General features: G+C 44.5%; 1 protein-coding gene and 1 long non-coding RNA gene across 2 annotated transcripts in view; both read right to left on the reverse strand.

The window, feature by feature from the left end:
• The window catches only part of LOC133243173 (uncharacterized), a 136,823-nt gene extending 131,554 nt beyond the window's left edge, over positions 1-5,269 (reverse strand). Inside the window, exon 1 of the long non-coding RNA XR_009735010.1 lies at positions 2,491-5,269. This is a non-coding gene — a long non-coding RNA (uncharacterized LOC133243173). The remainder of the gene's footprint in view (positions 1-2,490) is intronic.
• NHSL2 (NHS like 2) overlaps positions 1-19,866 on the reverse strand; it is a 311,337-nt gene that overhangs the window by 147,672 nt on the left and 143,799 nt on the right. The window lies entirely within an intron of this gene.

Genomic DNA, 19,866 nt, shown 5'->3' on the forward strand with positions numbered 1-19,866 from the left:
AGCTGCTGGCATCGGGAATCCAAGTCCCTTCACGTCTTTTCTTCGTCACAGCTGCTGACATCTCTCACCTACGTTATTCGTAGCTGTGACTCGGGATGGTGCTGTTTGCTGATGGGCAGCATGACTCACTATCCAGCAGATCATTTTTCTAATTAAGTGGGGAGATGGACAGATATTTTCCCATACTTGGGCAGAAGCCTCATTTGCTTGTGTCTTTTTACTGCAATTACTCAGCTTTATATTGAAGGGGCGATTTTCTCCACTTTAAAAAAATAGTACATGAAACCTGCCCCTTCAGACAATGTGTGGGGAACATGGAAAGGAAATGAAGCACTTTTCCAAAATGCACCCTCATGAGAGAGAAGAAACAACCTTCACTGAGCTTCTTCCACAAAATTGCCATAGATGGGAATGCCCAGCTCCCTATTTTATCTTTAGGATGCTGGCTGGCGTTTAACCTTCCTGAAACGATTCCCATCCTCCTCCTGCTTTCTGGACTCCTCTCCCCTCAGCCACTCAACTGAACAACTTCCTTGGGGCAGCAGCTTTATTCTGTGAAGGAACGACAGGAGCTTGCAGGCAAATCCTGGGGTCTAGGAAGTGGGATGGGAGGTCTAGCTCAGTGATAGCCCTTCATGGAGATGCAGGAGCAACCATGGTGGAATTTGAAGGGTGGACAAGGATAAATTTGCACAGTGTCACTGTCATAGCCTCAAGAAATCAAATAACTAGTCCCCCTCTCTTCTAGGCTCAGAAATAGCTCCTCAGATAAACCCAATTCAAGCTCAAGTGCTCAAAGTGCATTGTAGACAGATACTGCTATGAGGATTTTTTTTTAAGTAGAATGTTAGTAGCTCCTGGAAGTCCCACTCAGTCCCCCATGAGCTGAAGTCATGGAACTCACCAGTTGGCTCAGCCCCCTCTCATTTCTGCCTCCAACAGGGTAAGCAGCCCTGGCACTGGTCTCACTGCTCTTTCACTGCATTCATTGGGCCCTTGTACAACTTTCCAGTTATGAGTCCAGTCCTGAATCCCAAGCGTACTTGGACAGAATTACATTTCCTGCCTGGCTTTTGCCAGGCTCTTTCTCCTAGGGACTACTTCCTATAACACACACACACACACATACACACACACACACGTTTGCCTCTGCCATGCCTAAGTCTTCCACACCCAAAGACCACCCAAGAACCAGTATTCCCAACCCCACCCCTTCCTTAATAGCCTCAATAGTGGCTGCAATCCCAGCATGCCTCCTGCCCAAATTATGACAACTCGCTTAAATCACAAAGAACAAAGTCCTCAGATGCTCTTGGTAAATCCAACTGATCCTTGGCCCACATATGATGCTAAAGGCTTGACCAGGGGCCTAGCTTTACCTCTAATGTCCAGAAAGGTCCCACACCGCCCCTTCTGTCCAGAAACAGTTCAGTTGAACTGTGTCCCTGCTGGTTTCTGACGTTCAAAGTCTTTTCCAGTGGTTGAGGTCATGTTTGGGGCCCAGCTGCAAGTTTCCTTCACAAGAGACTGCTGTCAGATGAGATATACCCACTCTACTGCCAACAATGTCAGCACTTATCATACCCTCATCAGGTTACCTGAGTGCACGAGAAGCTGGTGCCTCTTTCTCTCTCAAAGGGGCTGGGAGTGGGGTGAGGAAAGGGAGGAGCAGAGAGGTAGAGAAGGAGGTCAGATAGGAGGATCAGCTGCCATGTTGGGTTACTGGCTCCCCTCACCAGCAGTGGCCACCGCTAGTCATTTAACAGATATTTGTTGAATAAAACCATAAAGAAATGCATGGATTAGATCTAAAATGTAAAAGAAAAGCATTCTTTAGCTCACAGATATATCAAGCTCTCCTTGAATCGCTATCACCAGCCCAGTTTGCCTTCCATACCTCTTTCTTTACACTTCTCCCTTTCAGCTAAGCAGCATTAAGTCCTTTTCTCTGAGGTCCTAAAAAACTAATAGCCTTGCTTTTAGTTTTCCACAAAATGGAAAACAAGCCCGAGAAGAACTTGCATGGCTCTTGGCCACCGCATATGCAACTTGAGCCGACTGAACCCTGTTTGCTCATCTGGGAGGTTATACACCAGTGTGTCATGGACAAACAGACTGATGGCTGGGGCCGGAAATATTTCCATCTGCCTTTCTCATGGGGTTCCTAGCTCCCCTCTGGCCTCAATTCCTCCTCCAGCAGCAAAGCCAACACTCCACATTCCCAAACTCCCACTCTTCGGGGTTTGGGTAGGCAGTTCACAAGGGTGCTGGTAGGCCAGGCTGCACAGACCAGGCCTCTGAGCTTACAGACTCCCAAATACAGAGCCCCTTGTGGAATCAACCACAGGGCTGTGCTCATGGCCCATCTGCCTCAGTTACCAAGGTTCTTGGAGGTCCTGGCAGGTCCTGCTCCCACCTCCCACCAGGTCAATGTCAGACATTCCCAGACCTCACTGACAGGGCAAAAGTTAAAATATCCAGACTACATACCTAGTCATTCCAGCAACTTGCCCAGCAGTCCTCCAGAATGTGTGCTTGGGAGCTGGAGGAGGGATAAAATGAGAGGACAAGGCTGCTGGGGAAAGCCCTCGGCTCTGTAACCTTCTGGCCAAGTGAACTGAATTTCTAGACTAAGGCCGGAGGAGGGACAAGCAAAGGAGAGAAAGGAAAGGAGGCAGGACCAAAGCTAACCCCTTCTTTTTTCTTCCTAAACTCAATCCAGATTTGCCTTCTGAGGGCTGCCTGAAACTGATCCTTGAGGCTCTGACTCAGCCTTTCTTAAAGACATAGTCTCCACTATGCGGGGGTGGGGGGCAAATCTCACCTGGCCCAAATATGTCCCAGGACAAAAGATAGGGGGAAGGCAACACAGTGCAAAACCCCAAATGCCCCACACCTCCACTCTTGATCTAGACCCACAACTGGAGATTCCCTCAGAGCAGCCAACTTAAGACCTCTGCTGGGTGACTCTGCTAGCTAGAGTCACTGGGCTGGTCTCCTGAAGTCTGTAAGTGAGTGTGGGAAAAAGAGCACTGGAACATGAGTCCCATCTCTCACTACTTCCTGTGTCACCACGATCAAGTCACTCTCCTCCTCTCAGCCGTGGTTTCCCTTCTTGACACATAAAAAGCTAATAGTGGCAGCCCTCCCAAGCTCCCAGCTTGCTGCTGTCTCTTCTTACAGTGGAAGGCAGCACCCTGAGGTGCTTAGGGTCCTGGCATCTGACCCTCAGCAGCCTGTGCTGTTCCAGCTCAGAGATACTTAAAAGGATCAGAGTTGGGACTTTTTTGCTGGGTTGGGTAGGGGTGGAATCCGGGTGTGAGCTGGTGAGTGGATAGATAGGGAGCCATTTTGTGTGTGTGCCAGGGGAGGAGAAGGAACAGCCTATCTTCTGTGTTCTCTGCAATTCAGGGGTGCAGAAAGTGGCTATGAGCACATCCTGATCTTCCCCTTGCCTCCATATTTCTCACTTCCTCTGTAGGAAAACCACCTAGGCCATCAGCTTGGCAAGGTCTGGGGGCCAGGCTCTGGGCCTGGTGGCTCTTTCTTACTGCAGACTCCAGCTCCTCTTCTTCCCTAAAGCTGCCTGCCTGCTCTCCACACCTAGGCTTGTGTTCCTTTTCAGTCTGTCTGCAGAGTGGGGCACTGTCTCCAAGCTCCCCCCTCCTTTTTCACCCCGAAGAACAGCACACAGCCTCATTTCCTTTTGAGGCCATGGTTCTCAGCTGTCTGTACATAAGAATTTCTTGAAGAGCTTTAGAAAAAAGGCTCATACTCAAGCTTCACCCCTGGAGTCAGATTCCATCAGTCTGGGGCATCCTGGGCACCACTGGTGTAAAAACTCGGGAGGTGATTCTAATGTGCCATCAGAGGTACAAGCCATGGCTTTGAGGGTTCCTGCTGCTTAAGATATCAGGGAATCAGAGGAAGGGTGACCAGCTAACAGGTATAGGAAAAGAGAAAATGTTGGCACCTCCCAAAGTTATTCCAGAAGCAGTTCTTCCCTGCATGCATCACTCTCTCAGGAGAAAATAATGCCAGTGGCTCACACCATCATGCCAGACAATGTTAAGTGCTTTGTTACCTCACCCAATCCTCATTACCACCATTGTTTTTTTTCAGTTGCTCAGTTGTGTCAGACTCTTTGCGACCCCATGGACTGCAGCAAGCTGGGCCTCCCTGTCCCGCACCATCTCCCAAAGTTCGCCCAAGTTCATGTCCATTGCATTGGTGCTCCACGGGAGGAGGGAATGGAAAACAATCCCAGCACACTTGCCATGAGAACCTCATGAACTGTGTAAAAAGACATGACCATCATAGGAGGTATCATTCTTATTCTCATTTTGCAGTTGAGGAAACTGTGGCATTGAGAGGTGAAGCAATTGGTTCAAGAGTGGGATTTGAACTCAGGCATGTGGCCATCAGCCATTATGCCACATCCCTCTTGCTGTCAAGCTTCAGATCTGGTACTGTTCTCAAGACGCTCCCCTCCTCCCTGGAAGGGCCTTCATCCCACAACCCAGGTCTGGAGATGCACTGGGGCTGAAAAAGTATGCTACCTTCTATGCATAAAAAGCTGTCCTTTATCCTGGGGAGGTCATCTGTATTTGAGGAAACTGCATGTGAGGTCTGACACTCACATTCCAGGAAGACACACAGCTGCAGTGTTTAAAAAATAGACTCTGGTCAGACAGACCTGGATGCACAGTCCAGCTTGGCCACATACTTGATGGTGACTGTACACTATACTCTCCTCCTCAGTAGCCCTGGTCTCCTTGTGTATCAAGTGGGATAATCACACAGTTTCTGGGGTCATGGAGCTGCAATAAAAGTACATGGGCAAAGTGTCTGGCATAGAGGGGTGCTCAGTATGCATGCTTCCCAACTCTCCAGCCTGCCCTTTATTGGAGGAGCCTTCTAGGGTATGTGGCAAAGCCCTTTAGCAGTCTACAGACCCTTTTGCAGGAAAAAAAATGCCTTTAGATATATTAAATAATGGAGAAGGAAATGATAACCTACTCCAGTATTCTTGCCTAGAGAATCCTGTGGATGGAGGAGCCTGGTGGGCTGCTGTCTGTAGGATCACACAGAGTCGGACATGACTGAAGCATCTTAGCATGCATGCATGCATTGGAGAAGGAAATGGCAACCCACTCCATTGTTCTTGCCTGGAGAATCCCAGGGGCTGAGGAGCCTGGTGGGCTGCCGTCTATGGGGTCACACAGAGTCAGACACGACTGAAGTGACTTAGCAGCAACAGCAGCATATTGAAAAACTACTTAGGATTACAAAGGAAACATTATTGTATACAGAAATACAATTTACAGTCTAGTCATATGTGCTTCTTGATGAACAGATTCAATGTAACAAGATCTAGCAACAGGTCTAATACTAACAAACTTTTGAGATAGTAAAAAAAAAAAAAAAGATTTTTTGAGATACCTGTGATAACTGTGATGTGATATGGAAAAAGGCTGTAACTCTACTGTTGACAGTCCCAAATGTGGCTGATAGCACTGTGGTTTACTGCACTGGAGACAGGTCTGCCCCCTTTTCTACTCAATAGCTGTGTGATCTGGGCCACCCTACTTAGCTTCTCTGTGCCTGTCTCCTCACCTGTAAAACTGGAGTTGCTGTGAGGATGCAATGAATGGATAAGTACATGTAAAGTGCTTAGAGCCAGGGCTAGGACACAGCAGAGGCTCTTTAAGTTATCTACAAGTTAAGTTAACTCTTTTTGTTATCTACAAATGGGCTTCTATAGATCAGGGTGGTGCAGAGTTCATTAACCCAACCCCCAGGGCAAAGTCCTACCTCCAGCTAAGCTCCCCTACTATGCAAAGATGACTCCAACACCACTTGTGATGCTTTGCCATTTGTATTCCTCTGGGACTTGGGATCTTTAAATATCTTCTTTAAAACACTGCCAAAGCCAGGTCTTCTGAGGCCAAGAAACAAGCTCCTTTTCAAGGACTGCCCTCCCTGGGGCTTTGCCTCAGGACAGCCTCCAAGTCCTCTCCACGTAGCCCCACTTGCCCTCCAACTCCCCCTCCCTCAACCTCTGCTGCCCAAGGCGCTGCAGTTACTGGCTCTGCCATGGCTTCAAGCTTCCCACTTAAGAGTCTAGAATTTGCCTCTAAACTTTTAACAAGCTCAAGGGTAATTTGGAAACTGGTAGCACTCCCTAACTTATTGTTGTCATTATGAGTCAAGGAGGGGGTCTGTGAAGATCAAAATCATCCCTTCAGTGTACAGATGTGGCAACTGAGACCCAGAAAGAAACAAAGACTTGCTGAAGCCCATATGGCAGTTTGCTAGCAACTCTGGGCTTGTGACCCAAGATTCCTCTTACTCTGTTCTCCTTGGTTGAAGCAAAATTTCCATCTTCTTAGACCTCCCCCTTCTTCTTCCTCTCCATCATCTGGCCAGTTCACACTTCTCATCAGTTCCATTTCATCATAAATATGGTGCCAATCCATTAGCCCCTCTCCATATCCCTGCCCCTGCCCTGGTCAGACCCTCTCGCCCTTCACTCCTCACCTGCCTCCCCAACCATGGCCCACTCTGCTGCTTGAAACTTCTTACTCTGTGCCTCTGCTCCTGTCGCATGCCACAGATGTCAAGAACTCGAAGGAAGCTTATGGTTCTTGAATCTAACTCCTCACACACCATCCCACTCCACATCCTGCCATGTCAGAGAGGAAGCCTCCAAGGTTGTGCTAGGTGAATGGAGCCCTCCAAGGTCTGACAGCAAGCAAGAGGGAGAGCTGGCACCCAAACTCAGGTCACAAGGTCATCAAATCTGCATTCTAGAAAGAATTGACTTTACTACTACTATTCCCATGACATCACCCATGTCTCAGAATTACATCCCAAATCCTATTGTTTCAGGTAACAACTGGAAAGCTTGTTTTGGTCAGGACCATGATTGCTAGTTCCCCTTCTACATGCTCATTTTGGAAGATGTGGACAATACTCCATATCTTTCTCCCATTTTCCCCCAGATCCTCTAAGGTAGGCCTCCAGTAGCCACCAGCCCAAATTGCCTCCTGATCTGTCTCAAGCATGGGTAGGCCCTGCCTGCTCACCAACCATTTCACAAATACTTCTACAGGCTTGGGCTCAAAATCAGTTTGCTAGTCTCATGTTTGTGAACTCCCCCATTGCCCTGAATCTCCTAGAATATATTAGACTGTGTCTGCCTCCCCTCTGCTGCACTAGCACCTGGTACCAGGCCTAGCATAGAATGGAGATTCAATCTCTGAGAAATGAATGAATGAATGAAGGAAAATGCTAATATTGCAAGAGGGATAGAGAGGAACAAGACAAAGACAACCCTGCCCTCTGGGAGTTTAGAATTTACTTATGAATATAAAATACATATGTGAATACAGAACCAGGTTGCCATATCTGACTTTCCCTGCAGTCCAAGCAGGAGCCTGGGACACTGTAATAATATCAGTGTAATAGTGTAATAATTATTTATATGAAGTGTAATTATTTATATCAGTGTAATGTAATAATATCATATATGAAACGAGTCGCCAGTCCAGGTTCAATGCACGATACTGGATGCTTGGGGCTGGTGCACTGGGACGACCCAGAGGGATGGTATGGGGAGGGAGGAGGGAGGAGGGTTCAGGATGGGGAACACATGTATACCTGTGGCGGATTCATTTCGATATTTGGCAAAACCAATACAATATTGTAAAGTTTAAAAATAAAATGAAATTAAAAAAAATAATAAGGCTGCAATGTAAAAGCAGTTGGGTGCAAGAGCATGGCAGGGCAGGTCATGGAGGCAGCATCTTGTATCCAAGTGCACATCGAGCTAAGCAGCAGACTGTAACAGGCCTGGTGTGTGTGTGTGGGGGGGTGGTGTTGGGAAAACCAGATTAGGTTTCCAGGAACTAGAGACACCATGTTAGTAAAAGTATGTTCAGAGTGGAGAGGAAAGATTCTGGATATATTTCTTCAAGGCCTGGTGTGTACCTGCAGAGGCTTATCAGTAAACTGGAGGGCGATGGGACCAGAGACAGGAGGAAGCCTGGGGATAGATGAGAAGTGTGAATGAGAAAAGAAGCAGTGAGAAAGGGAAGACAAAACCAGGCAAAAATGGCTAAGGAACCAATTCCATCTTGTGAATGAAGCTGATGCTATCGCCACTGAAATGGGAAAGTCATTGAGGAGTGGGAAGAATGGGAGTGTAGCTTGAAGTCTTCTCACTCTTAAACTTCATGCATTCACTCACTAAGCATTTACTCAATACCCCAGGACATAGCTCTTGACTCCATATGTGTGTGTGTGTGTGTCTACATATTCTAACTCTAGGGAATGCTGGAGGCCTCTCCTGACCCTTCACCTTCAGGTAGGACAAGAGACTGAAAAAAAGGCATAAAGATCTTTGCTACTCAAAGTGTGGCCCATGGAGCAGCTGCATCACTATTACTTGGGAACTTGTTTGAAAATGAAGAATTTCAGGTTCTACCCCAGATCTTCTGAAACAGAGTTTGCACTTTCCTTCTTAAACTTTAATATACAAACCATCTCCTAGAGAGCTTGTTATCTATGTCACTGGCCCATAGAGTAGCAAGGAACTAGACACAACTAAGGGGCCAGTGTGCCGGGGATGAAACTTTTAATGGGAGGGACCAAGGGAAATTGATCTGGTTTGGGTGCCATCCCTTCCTCTTGGTCATTGTCAGACCTTAGCAGGCTCCATTTCCCTAGTGTGGCTTTAGCGTCTTCCTCTTTGACACAGCAGGATGTGGAGTGGGGTGGTGTATGAGGAGTTGGACTCGTGAGGAGCAAGTCAGGGTTACAGGTTTATTTGTGGGGTCCCCTTCACACAGGTAGGGAAGCAGCACCAAGCAGCACCTCCTCAAGCTCCCCAGTGCTGTCTCTGGTCTGGACCAAAGGAGGCCTGGTGGCGCCCATGTAATCTTGCCTAACTCTAGCCAAACTCCAGGCAGGGTGAGAAGGCATCACATTGGTTCAGGTCCAAATCTCTGCCTCAGAAGGAAAAGTTTTTTGAACAGTATGATCTCTGAGGACTTAGCATGATGGTCTACATCTGGCTAAAAAATTGGAGTTTTTGGGGTCCCAGCCAACATTCTTTCCATCAGAGACACAAGTAATGACATACAGGGTATGAGAGAACTGTCCCCAGATCTCCCCATGCTTTCACTGGGAATGTAAACTCATACGACACCATCTGTGACAATGTGTTGTATGATCTCACGTGTGTATATTTTAATGAAGGCATAATATATCTTCAAGTAACTACATCAGGTAGGTGAAGGATGGGTGGTTTTTACTTTCTTGTGTACTTTTTTGTTTTGCCCACAATTAACTGTTATTAATAATTTAAAAATATGAAATTAACAAAGGTTTTATTTTAAAAAAGCAATTGAACACAAAGAAAAATCATGGCAATACACAAATAAGTGCTGACTTTTATGGTGTAGATGACTCATTATATGAGGATTTGAGCGAAACTTCCAAAGTGAAAGAGCAAGGGGATGAGAAAGGGTGCCTAAGATCATGAAATTATACTCCGGTGGCGCTACCGGTAAAGAACCCACCTGTCAATACAGGAGGCGGAAGAGATGCAGGTTCGATCCCTGGGTCAGAAATATCCCCCAGAGAAGGAAATGGCAACCCACTCCAGTATTCTTGTCTGGAAAATCCCAGGGACAGAGGAGACTGGTGGGCTACAGTCCATGGGGTCGCAAAGAGTCAGACATGACTGAAGCAACTTAACACACTTAGCACAAGATCACCAAGTCTTTAGTCAAAGATGGGCCCACTCAAAAGTCCAAACCTGAATTTCTTGAACTGCAAAGATGCCCAGGTCTTAACCTGGGTAACTGGCTTCATTTTTAGAGTCAGAGAATCTGAGAACTTGAAGAATCTGAGAGATTACAAGGCCAACTATATCTTTTTTCTTGCAGGAGGGAACTGAGGACAGGAGGGATTGTGAGGACTGTAGGCTCTGTATCTTGGCACACATTCTTCTCTGCCTGTATCTTCTGGGTGCCTAGCTAACACCCACTCTTCCTCAAGACTTGGTTCAAACATCACTTACTCTAATGGGTTAGGTGCTCTCCTCTATGCTCACAGAATGCTTAATGTATTCCTTTATCATTCACTTGACAAACTACTGAGAACCTACTGTGTGTCAGTCACTGTTCTAGGCACGTGGGACACATCAGTGATTCAAAATTCCCTGGCCTTGTGTGTACTGATTAAATCAAAACATTTATTCAACAAATATTTATGGGTCACCTGTGCCGTGGGGTCCTGTGTGAAACATAGCTGTTTTAAGGTTGGGATAACTGTCCACAGCTTCGGTATCCTCCCTTCCCCCCATGGTCAGTGCCTTGTGAACATAATGGATGTTTTCTGAATGAATGAATGAATAATGAAATGGGCAAGGTCACACTTGAGAAGGAGCTGGTACTGAAACCCTGGTCCCCTGATAGCTAGAGCTCTTCCCACCACCCCCACCCCCACCCACCATTGCAGTCAGCCCAAATCTTTGGAACCTCCACTCCATCGCCTCGGGTGGGAAAGGTTAAGAGGAGACACGATTAAGGGCTGGGTCACTTAGGCAGATGCATTTTGGAAAAGGGAGACCCACTCTGTTAGGGATCCCTCTGGAGAAAATGGGGACATCGCCAGCTTCTCACATCCCTGCTCAAAAGCTTGGGGCAAGCAAGAAGTGGCTCTCTCTAGTATGGCCCTGTCAGACCAGCACTGTACAGGGACTGATTATTCTAGGGTACATTCCACTTCGGTGTTTAAAAAACCGTTTTCGTTCAAAACAAAGCCACCTCTGGGACTGTAGAGACTTCCTCCACCCCCACCCCCTCACCTCCACCACATCCCGGGGCCCCAGGATCTTTTCTCGCTCTGAGCCAGAGAGGCCGCGTCCGTTTTGGCATCTGGAGCAGCTGCCCTGCAGCGCCCTCTGCCGGGCGCGGGGTCTACTCGGCCGCTCGGCTGGGCGGGGGAGGAAGGCGGGCGGGGCGCCGGGTCGCTTCAGAGGAGCCTCCTGTTCTGGAGGTGCTGATGGACCTGACTCATCCCGCCGGCTGCTCCGCACTGCTCACACCCCAGGCTCGCCGCCTCCACACGCGCCTGGTAACACACCGAGGTACTCTGCGCATGAAAAGCAGCCCGGGGCGGATCCCCGACGGTGGCACCCTGCCTGAACCCCTACCCTGGGGAAGCTTCCAGCCCTGGAAGCCCCAGTACCTCCGCTCTCACTGAGTCTTCCTCATTGACCTTGAATAGGGGTTGTTTTGTTACATGGCCTTATCAGAATGGGAAACTGAGGGCGACAGAAATGTGAAGAGAGAGGGCCAGTCACGCGACTAAGACACAGAGGAGGGACTAGACGAACCAGTTATCTCTGACCCCAAAGTTCAAGGTGTGCTTTACATAGCATCAAGCTGTATTGTCCTCCTAACTGCCCTCCAACCCCACTTACAGACATATACAGGAAAGGACAGTTGGAAAGCATCAGAAGGACTTTGAAAGTCGAGCACTATAATAAACATTTGCTATTTTGGAAATAAAGGAAAAGCTGTAAATGACATTTAAGAAGAAAGTCAGGTGGACGTTTGGCTTGATTCTGTCAAGATGTTTTATTATGGGGCAGAGGATGTGATTAGAACTTTGAGTTCCGAAGATGCACCAGAGGAAAATTGATCAGAGAAGTGGCCCCTGAGGTTGTCCAGTAGTGTTCTGCCGCTGCTGCTGCTGCTACTAAGTTGCTTCAGTCGTGTCCGACTCTGTGCAGCCTCATAGACGGCAGCCCACCAGGCTCCCCCGTTCCTGGGATTCTCCAGGCAAGAACACTGGAGTGGGTTGCCATTTCCTTTTCCAGTGCATAAAAGTGAAAAGTGAAAGGGGAGTTGCTCAGTCGTGTCCGACTCTTAGCGACCCTATGGACTGCAGCCTACCAGGCTCCTCCATCCATGGGATTTTCCAGGCAAGAGTACTGGAGTGGGGTGCCATTGCCTTCTCCACCAGTAGCGCTCAGTAGGGCCTAAATCAGAGTCATGAAAATGGACAGAAAAGGTAAAAGGCTTAATGGCTTTTTGAAAAGGCTTAATGATAGGTTGAATTTTCAAAAGTGGGATTAGTAAACTCCACATAGCACTTTGTACCTCTCCTAAGGTATTTACTGCACTTGATTTTGCCTTTGGCTCAGACAGTAAAGAATCTGCCTGCAATGCAGAGGACCCTGGTTCGACCCCTGGGTCAGGAAGATCCCCTGGAGAAGGGAATGGCTAACCACTCCAGGATTCTTGCCTGGAGAATCCCATGGACAGAGGAGCCTGGCAGGCTACCATCCATGGGGTCGCAAAGAGTCAGACACAACTGAACTGTTAGTTCAGACACTAACACTTTCACTTTAAGGTATTTATTGCACTTGATTTTGCCTTCTTTATTATACTGATGTTTGTCAGCCTTGTTCAATGCTAAGATCCAGAGAGGGATACTGGTACCGGAGGCCCCACCCCTGCCTTGGAGACCATGACCTTGTAGGGGAGAGTGAAGTTGTCTGGGGGCAGTGTCCATTCTGTTAGCTGAATGTAACATAGGTGAGGGCAGAGCTGCTTGCCTAGACAGCATCTGGACATGGCAGAGAACCCCTAAACCAGCCCCTATATCCCCATAGGAAAAGTTTGGATGGCTTCAGCTAAACTCCAAGACTGCTTCATGCTACAATATCCTTCTTGGGCTTACAGTTTGCTGGAACAACTGAGTAGGTAGGTTGAGCTGCTCTGGCAGCCCCACCCAAAGCCAGGCATCAAGATCTGTGCAACCGTCTCTGAGTACTTACTGCTAGCTAGTAACACTGAAGGGGCATACCACTGGGCAGGCAGCATGGCTCCTTTGTGATAGAATGGGCAATTTTTATACAAGGGTAAACTACTCAGTCATCAGAAACCTCACCGAGACCAAAACCCCATGAGCCTGGGGCGTGTTTTATGGGAGTGAACCAAAAGGTAGCCATATCTGCCTCAAAAGCCACACTATGAATGTCAGAACATCAGACCCAGTAGGCCCAGCTGCTGACCCAATCCATCTTCCAACATATGCCATATATAGATGGACACAGTGAATGAGAGCAGCCCGCTTAGAACAGATGGTTCCCTAGTTCCTCAGGACCCCACCCCATAAACACCAGCATGGAAGAGGGGGCCATTCCTAATTCCTGGAACTTTCCATCCTCCACCACTCATACTTGTTATCCTGGGCTCTCCTGGATAAAAAAATCATGACCCCACTGTCTCCTAATGTTACCATGTGCTGCTTATCTCCTTCATCTACTCCCCACTTCCTTCCTTAAATTCCAACAGTTTGTTATCAAGTCAGAGATTTGGGGAATGAGGTTGTTTCTTTTTGATCAGGAAAAGGAGTACTCCCCACTTTGGGAATACCACTGAACAACAGCCCTAGTGCCCAGAGCCCATGTTTCTAATGAAGATTTACCCTTGGAGCCTGAGTGCAGGCTTTCACAAATACACAGAAACGTGTGTGTGTGTGTGTGTGTGTGTGTGTGTGTGTAGAAGGGGCTTATGTGGGTTCTTTAGCCCTTAAACATTTTTCACGTGGGCTCTAATCTTCATGAAGGAAGAAAAGTTGTGTGGGGAAAAAGTAGAAAACATGTCAATCCTCCCTAAATTAACCTATAAACTAATTGCCATTCCAATCCAATCGCCACAGGATTTTTCATAGAACTTGACAAATTGATTTGAACATCCATGTGAAAGAGAATATGTACAAGAAGAGCTAAAACAATTTTTGAGGAAAAAGAAAAATGAAGGATGATTCATTACATTGGCACAGAAATAGACAAGTGAATAAAAGAGAATAGAGAGCTCCTGAGCCAACTCATGTAAAGATATTAAATAAATAATATTTGTCATTTATAAGCCTATGGTGCAAGGATGAACTATTCAATAAATAGTGTTGGAACAACTGGTCTTCCACTGGATAAAAACTAAATAGGATTCCTACTTCATACTACATCTGTGCACATGGATGCACACACGTATGCTCAAACAACTAAAATGAATAAATAAAATATACTTATAAGAACAATGAAAAGTATGTAGGCATCTATATCTATGAATTTTAAACAACCATATACACAACACAAAAGCCATGAAGGAATTCTTTTTTTTTTAAATTTTTTAATTGAAGGATAATTGCTTTACAGAATTTTGTTGTTTTCTGTCAAACCTCAACATGAATCAGCCATAGGTATACATATATCCCTTCCCTCTTGAACCTCCCTCCCATCTCCCTCCCCACCCAACCCCTCTAGGTTGACACAGAGCCCCTGTTTGAGTTTCCTGAGACATACAGCAAATTCCTGTTGGCTATCTATTTAACATGTGGTAATATAAGTTTCCATGTTACTCTCTCCATACATCTCACCCTCTCCACCCCTCTCCCCAGGTCCATAAATCTGTTCTCTATGTCTGTTTCTCCACTGCTGCCCTGCAAATAAATTCTTCAGTACCATTTTTCTAGATTCCGTATATATGCATTAGTATACAATATTTATCTTTCTCTTTTTGACTTACTTCACTCTGTGTAATAGGTTCTAGGTTCATCCACTTCATATTTTAAATGCATCCCTTTTATGGCAGAGTAATATTCCATTGTGCATATGTACCACAACTTTTTTATCCACTCATCTGTCAATAGATGTCTAGGTTGCTTCCATATTCTAGCTATTTTAAACAGTGCTGCAATGAACAATGCAATATATGTGTCTTTTCCAATTTTGGTTTCCTCAGGGTATATGCCTAGGAATGAGATTGCTGGGTCATATGGTGGTTTTATTCCTAGTTTTTTAAGGAGTCTCCATACCATCTTCCATAGTGGCTGTATCAATTTACATTCCAACCAACAGTGCAAGAGGGTCCCTTTTCTCCACACCCTCTCCAGCATTTATTCTTTGTAGACTTTTTGATGAGGGCCATTCTGACTGGTGTGAGGTGATATCTTATTGTAGTTCTGATTTGCATTTCTCTAATGATGAGCAGTATTGAACATCTTTTCATTTGTTTGTTAGCCATGTGTATGTCTTCTTTGGAGAAATGTCTGTTTAGGTCTTTTCCCCACTTTTTGCTTGGGTTCTTTGTTTATCTCCTATTGAGTTGTATGAGCAGCTTGTATATTTTGGAAATTAATCCTTTGTCAGTTGTTTCATTTGCTATTATTTTCTCCCATTCTGAGGGTTGTCTTTTCACCTTGCTTAGAGTCTCCTTTGCTGTGCAAAAGCTTTTAAGTTTAATCAGGTCCCACTTGTTTACTTTTGTTTTTACTTCCATTCCTCTAGGAGGTGGGTCACAGAGGATCTTGCTTTGATTTATGTCATCAAGTGTTCTGCCTATGTTTTCCTCTAAGAGTTTTATAGTTTCTGGTCTTACATTTAGGTCTTCAATCCATTTTGAGTTTATCTTTGTGTATGGTGTTAGGAAGTGTTCTAATTTCATTCTTTTGCATGAAGCTGTCCAGTTTTCCCAGAACCACTTATTGAAGGGGCTGTATTTGCCCCATTGTATATTCCTGCCTTCTTTGTCAAAAATAAGGTACCCATAGGTGCATAGGTTTATTTCTGGGCCTTTTATCTTGTTCCATTGGTCTATATTTCTGTTTTTATGCCAGTACCATACTGTCTTGATGACTGTAGCTTTGTAGTATAATCTGAAGTCAGAAAGCTTGATTCCTGTAGCTCCATTCTTCTTTATGAAGACTGCTTTGGCTGTTTGGAATCTTTTGTGTTTCCATATGAATTGTGAAATTTTTTGTTCTAGTTCTGTGAAAAATGCCATTGGTAATTTCATAAGGATTACATTGAATCTGTAGATTGCATTTGGTAGTATCATCATTTTCACAATATGGATTCTTCCTACCCAGGAAAATGGAATATCTCTCCATCTGTTTATGTCATCTTTGATTTCTTTTATCAGTGTCTTATACTTTTCTGTATACAGTTCTTTTGTCACCTTAGGTAAGTTTATTGCTAGATATTTTATTCTTTTGGTTGCAATGGTGAATGAGATTTATTCTCTAATATCTCTTTCTGATTTTTCATTGTTAGTATATAGGAATGCAAGTGATTTCTGCGTATTGATTTTGCATCCTGAAACTTTGCTAAATTCACTGATTAGCTCTAGTAATTTTCTGATACTATCCTTAGTGTTTTCTATGTATAGTATCATGTCATCTGCAAACAGTGAGAGCTTTACTTCTTCTTTTCCAATCTGTATTCCTTTTATTTCTCTTTCTTCTCTGATTGCTGTAGCTAGGACTTCCAGAAATATGTTTAATAACAGTGGTGAAAGTGGACACCCTTGTCTTCTTCCTGATCTTAGGAGGAACACTCAATTAATTTGAATCTACATCAAGATAGCCAATGGGAATTTGCTGTATGACTTAGGGAACTCAAACCATGGCTCAGTAACAACCTAGAGGGGTGGGATGGGGAAGGAGGTGGGAGGGATGTTCAAGAGGGAGGGGATATAGGTAAACCTATGGCTGATTCTTGTTGATGTTTGGTAGAAACCAGCACAATACTGTAAAGCAATTATCCTTCAATTAAAAATAAGTAAATTAAAAAAAATTCTTAGATGAGAGACATCATCAATAAAGTTAAAAAACAAATGATAAACTCAGAAAAATAGTATTGCTACATATATTATATAAAAATATATATACTTTCCATAAATCAATAAAAAGGCAGACAGCTCAAAAGATATACAGCAAAGTATATGGTCAGTCAATTAATTCCAAAGGAGAGTTACAAATGGCTATTCGACATTTGGGAAAATGCACAACCTCTAGTAGTCAAGGAAAGGCAAATGAAAAGAGCTATCAGATACCGTCTTTCACTTGTTACAATGGTAACTAAAAGTTTGATTCTGTCAAGTGCTGGCACAGAGGTGAGCAAAACTGATACTCTTATACACTGCTGGGTGGAGTATAGGCATCAAAAGCAGGGATTTGATAACACCTATTAGTATGTAAAATGCACACCCTCTATCACTTAGCAACTCTACTTCTTCACATCTATCCTCCACAAGCTATTGCACATATATACACATGTTTACTGAATGAATGCTTATTGAAATATCAGCCATCAAAATTTAGAAACAACCTGAGTTCATCAAATGGGTAAATAATTAAATAGACTCTTATAAATGTCATATTCTGCAAAATTATGTTATATTTTAAAAGAATAAGTTAGGACCTCTGCTTCTGGGAAGATGGAGTAGATAAACTTTTTCCCCTGTTCCTTCCACTAAATAAAACTAAAAACTAAGTACAGGACTGCAACAAGCTGGCAGAGGAGTAGGTGGACATGGAGTACATTTCTCTCCATGGATACATCAGGAATACACCTTCGGACACAGAAGTGCATGCAAAACACCAACTAAGAATGGACAGGAGTACCTGACCAGTGGAAAAGAATATATAGAACCACACAAAACTCGGTAGGAGAAAGGAACTAGCAGGGAAAACAGGAGTGTTAGTAGGACTGGACCTGCCCTCAGTGGGTGGGGGAACTGAAGCAAGGGTCCGATCCCCACACCGGGGCAATTGACTGAGTCAGAGGAGAAACATTTAAGGCTAGGAGTGAAACAGCTGATCTGTGGCAGCCTAAAGGGAATGAGAATCAAACAGTCCTTGCTGCAGCCATACATACCCCAGACAGAAATGCTGGTCCCCTGGAAGATGCAGTGGCTAGAAGCTGGAATTTAGGGATTGTGGAGCAATCCTAGGGCTAGGCCTGTGGCTGACTGCTGAGAGATGGATCGAGGGGATGTGAGGGAGGAGACTGTGGTGCGAAATTCCTGTGAAGGAAAGCCAGGCAGCCATGGAAGCAAGGCGATACTGCTGAGTCACGCGTATGGGATGGAGCTATCACCATAGTCTCTCTCTCCCCACATGCCAGCATGGCAGCTGAACAATAGAGGCTGGCCCATCAAATGCCTGACACAGTGAACTACAGAGTAGGATCCCACCCAAGGTGCCCCTTTAAGTGCCTGACATGCCAATCTACAGAGTAGGACCCCAGCCAGGGGGACCCTTCTATATGCCTAACATGCTGAACAACAGAGAAGGACCCCAGGCAAGGGAGCCCTCTAAGTGCCTGAACGAATCTTCGCTTCTGATCCGAGATCAAGCCCTGAGCCTTTGGAGTAGGAGCACTGATTCCAACACCCTAGACTATCAGAGAACTAACCCTAGGGCATATCAAATAATGAGAATTCACACACAAAAAAACCACTTGAATATAAGACCTGGGGACACCCAACCACCAGTAGCACCCTGTGCAAGACACCTCATCTAAACAACAAACAAAACAAAAATACAAACCCAATCATCAGCAGACAGGATTACCACCTCACTCAGCCTTGCCCATCAAAAGAAAAACAAACAAACAAACAAAAACTCAGCACAAATCTCACTCTATATGAAGCTCACACAAACCACTGGACCAATCTTAGGAGGGCAGAAAACAAAAGGAAGAAAGAATTCAACTTTGAAGCCTCAGAAAAGGAGACCTCAAACACAATAAGTTTAAAAAAATTATGAAAATGCAGAGAAATACTACATAAAAGAAGGAACAAATTAGAAACACAGAAGTCCAAATAAATGAAAAGGAAATAGGCAAATTCCCTGAAAAAGAATTCAGAATAATGATAATAAAGATGATCAAAAACCTTGAAAAGAAAATGGAGAAAATGCAAGAATCAGTTACCAAAGACAGAAGAATTAAAGAATAAACATACAGAGACAAACAACACAATTACTGAAATTAAAAATACTCTAGAAGGAATCAATAGCAGAATATCTGAAGCAGAAGAACAAATCAGTGAGCTGGAAGATAAAATGGTGGAAATAACTTCTGAAGAGCAGAATAAAGTAAAAACAATGAAAAGAGCTGAGGACAGTCTCAGAGACTTCTGGGACCATGTCAAATGCACCAACATTCAAATTATAGGGGTTCCAGAAGAAGAAGAGAAAAAGAAAGGGTATGAGAAAATTTTTGAAGAGATAATAGTTGAAAATTTCCCCAACATGGAAAAGGAAATGGTCAGTCAAGTCCAAGAGGCACAAAGAGTCCCATACAGGATAAACCCAGGGAGAAACACGCCAAGACATATATTAATCAAACTAACTTAAAGACTGAACATAAAGAAAGAATACTAAAAGCAGCAAGGGGAAAGCAACAAGTAACATACAAGGAAAACCCCATATGTTTAACAGCTGATCTTTCAGCAGAAACTCTGCAGGCAAGAAGGGAATGACAGGATATATTTAAAGTACTGAAAAGGAAAAATCTACAACCAAGATTACTGTACCCAGCATGGATCTCATTCAAAATTAACAGAGAAATAAAAAGCTTTTCAGACAAGCAAAAGTTAAGAGAATTCAGTACCACCAAACCAGCTTTACAACAAATATTAAAGGGACTTATAGAGTCAAGAAATAAGAGAGAAGTAAAAAGATCTATAAAATCAACTGCAAACAATTAAGAAAATGGCAATAGGAACATATATATCAATAATTACTTTACATGTAAACAGATTAAACGCTCTAACCAAAAGACACAGACTGGCTGAATGGATACAAAAACAAGACCCATATATATGCTGACTACAGGAAACACACTTCAGACCTAAAGACAGATATAGACTGAAAGTTAGAGGATGGAAAGATATATTCCACACAAATGGGAAGCAAAAGAAAGCTGGAGTAGCAATCCTCATCTCAGATAAAATAGACTGTAAAGAAGATTACAAGAGATAAGGAAGGACAGTACAT

This window comes from Bos javanicus, chromosome X (genome assembly GCF_032452875.1).
Source record: "Bos javanicus breed banteng chromosome X, ARS-OSU_banteng_1.0, whole genome shotgun sequence".
Classification (NCBI taxonomy): Eukaryota; Metazoa; Chordata; class Mammalia; order Artiodactyla; family Bovidae; genus Bos; species Bos javanicus.